This window comes from Crocuta crocuta, unplaced genomic scaffold, assembly GCF_008692635.1.
Source record: "Crocuta crocuta isolate KB4526 unplaced genomic scaffold, BGI_CrCroc_1.0 scaffold352, whole genome shotgun sequence".
Classification (NCBI taxonomy): domain Eukaryota; kingdom Metazoa; phylum Chordata; class Mammalia; order Carnivora; family Hyaenidae; genus Crocuta; species Crocuta crocuta.
The window spans coordinates 3,956,341-3,959,558 of NW_027532169.1; the positions used below are offsets into that span (position 1 = coordinate 3,956,341).

Below are 3,218 nucleotides of genomic sequence, written 5' to 3' on the forward strand. Positions count from 1 at the left end.
CTCCAGCCAGGCCTCCTGGGGGTGGGGAGGGGGGAGAAGAAGGTGGGGGGGGAGAAAGAAATTCCTAAAGTAACTGGTGGAGAGGAAGAAAGGGAAAGCCGGTGAGGACCTAAAAATAGAGCGAGGGAGAAGACTTCTGGGGAAGCTGCCAGCGGAGAGATAAGCGGTTTTGGGGGGTGGAGGGCAGGAGAGACTATGATTTAGTTTGGTTTACACGAATAGGTGATTGCTTTTCTCTTTTTAAAGACCAAATGCAGAGCGTTCGGCCTGGGGCCTCTGGTTGCCTGGGGATCGCCGGGGGACGGGGGTGGGTAGGGGGATCCTGGATCTCTGGATCCTGAGCTGGGAAGAGAGGGATACAGGCCACTTGTGGCTNCCTGGCCGCGCAGGTAGAAGGAAGCAGGCCCGCACTGGGGGTCTGCGGGGTCCCTCGGCGGCACAGCGAGAGAAGTTCTCCGCCAGCACCCACGGCACTCGGGGCCTATTCTCAAAGGGAAAAAATTCCCCAAACCCATCCAGACTGAAGGTCTTTTTCTCCTGTAGTCTTGGCGAGGTATAAATCATCCCTTAGACAGTTTGCTCTGACCCAAATTATGCGGTTTGCTGCCATCTACCGTCCGTTCCGAGACATGCGGCTTCGGCACCACAAGCCTGGCGACACTGCCTGTACCGTGCGCGACGCCCGCTCGGAGCCCCTGCTGCTCAGGTTCGGCGGATTTCAGGGGACTCCGGGCCCAGATTGTCGCTTTGTGCTGGATCTTGGTACCCGCCCTTCCGCGTGCGGAATAGAGAACAAGTGTCCCCTCCTCCCGGCCCGCCCCATTCCAGCTCCGAACCCAGCGGCTGGCTGGGAAAGCGGCTCTTTCTAGGACATATTTAAAAAGGACTAATACTGCATCCCGCGGGCAGGGGGCCCTGAACCAAAGGGTTGGGGGATCAGAGTCGCGTGTCCTCACCCTCCTGCCCCTCCAAGGCTGGACAGGGGACCATCCGGGCCGCTCAGGAGATGCGAGGCCAAGGCTGTTCAAGGTTTATTTGGTTTTCTTTCCGGCCAAAGGAGGGGGCCAGCAGGGGAGGCGCCGGTCCCCGCAGTTCCACTCGGCTGTCAAAAGACAGACCGGGTCTGTGTTCTCCGGGTTGGCTGGTGGGTCTTGCCAGTTGCTTGGCCGGTGAGTCCGGTGGTGAAGGAACTGAGCCGAATTTTCTGGAAACTGTTGGTGTCTGCAAGTGAGTGTGGATCCCCTCCCCCATTCTCGATCGTTTCAAGCGAAATCGACACAAATATGCGTTGGGAAAAAACGGGGAGTGGGAGCAGGGATCAATCATTAAGGAACCAAACCATTGTGATTTCCGTTCCTGCCGGACCCCTCACACCCGCTTAACCCGAGCGCTCTCGCAGAAGGGGGTGGCGAGGGCAGGGGTACGGGCCTCTGCTGCCGAGTTTGAATATTGGCCCCTGTCTCACGGGTTACTGATTAGCTCGGGCTTTCAAGCCGCAGGAGGAAGCTCTGGTCGCTCCTTTCAAGGTGCTGTGGCCCCAGTTCCTGGGCGGGGGGTCCAGGAAATTGCCTGTGGTGCCAGGCAGGCCGAGGTGTTACTAGGGTCTGGCTCAGAACTGGAGGAGCAGCCCAGAGCGAGGGGGCCCAGCGGTGCTGGGGGGCAAACCCAGCGGCTGCGGCGCCTCAAGAGTCTAGACCACAGGAGAGCTGCCCTTTCAGCATTTCTGCAGAAAGACTGACTTTCAAGGCCAGAAGGCCGGGCCCAGTGCGGAGGCCCCGAGGGAGCGTGCCCAGCAAGTCTTGCGCCCCTCTTTCCTGTGGGCAATCCAAAGGACAGGTGGGGAGGGAAGGCGGCTGGTACAGGGGGTTGAAACACTTCGGGGCTTTTGGGGTGCCCATGGACCTGGGTGCCGGGAACGGGGAGCATAAGCGGAGCGTCACGGCCCATCCCACCCCCCCCAAGATCAGAGACGGTGCCGTTCATTTGCATAATGGAAATGAGCTCTTTGTACCGTGCTTCGGACGGGCTAATTTTAAGGCAATATCCCTAGTAAACAGCTCCCAAAGGTTGGGAAGTCCCTCTGGGAACGTTTACGTTTCCCAAATTCAGAGAATCACCACGTCTAGGGGAAGAACTGAGTGGAGATATTTTAATTCGCTCCATCCCAGCCCGAGTTGGGAGTGGGCTGGGGGGGAAGGTGCCCACGACCCAGTGAGGTGGAGGTGGGGGCAGCTTCGTAGCTGCGGGGAAATGGGAAACCTGGACGGTGTCTAAATCCTCCTCTCCTCCATGCACATGCAGGCAAAAACCTCTCCCTGCAGTTACCGGTACAGGAGAATTTTACTCATGAGCTGAGCACAACTCGGATATTTCCCTGGGAAATGAAAATGCGTGCGCGTCCAGGGGAGCTCGGATTCACAGCACAGAATGTTACAGTTATAAATTCTGCCTGTGGGGTTTCTGTACAGTCCTTCTGCTGTGTCCTCAAGACTTGGTACACATTTATATCCATCTCTCTATATACACTCTTCCACCGTGGGGCTGGGAGACACACCCCAGACTGGCAGGCGGCTGTGCCTGCTGGGTATTTACATATTCCCCCTTGGAGACAGACAGACGGCGGTGGACCGAACCACAGACAGATTCGTAGAGATCTGGCTCCAGAGACCAGGCGGCCTCTGGCCGGGCCCGGCCCGTCTGCTCTTTCTCCCAAACAAACGGATCAGACGAATAAACGCTCATAAATACCTCTGGGCTTAGATAAGAGCGATGAGGCGCTATTTCCTTTCATGCCGGACTCCAGGCGCCCAGGCCCTGCCTCTGGGGCTCCATCTCACGACAGGCAACCTGCAGAGGTGAGGTTAATTTGGGGACGTGACTCTAAGGGACGAGGCGATTGTTTTCATGCTTCTCTATCAGGGAAGTCTCCCTCTCTTACAGCATCCTACTTACTCCCGACTCTACAGCAAAGCCCACACTGTCCATTTCTAGGAAGGGGACGTTGTGACCAGGGATGAGGCAGGACAGATATGGCCCAAGGCCCAGCCTCGGCGGCGAGGACGAGAGAGGTGCATACAGGCACTCTCCTGACCTTGCTCCCCTGGCCCAAATGTTCCCAATTCCTCTCTAGGAGTGGGCCCAATCACAGCTAGATTGGGACACCTACCATTCTTCATCATTAGAAGACTTGAGTTTATTTTCTCAAATTTTGATTACTA

The 3,218-nt window shown here is 57.1% G+C and overlaps 1 protein-coding gene across 1 annotated transcript in view; it reads left to right on the forward strand.

Annotated features, from left to right (window-relative positions):
* The window catches only part of HOXB6 (homeobox B6), a 10,159-nt gene that overhangs the window by 1,414 nt on the left and 5,527 nt on the right, over positions 1-3,218 (forward strand). The window lies entirely within an intron of this gene.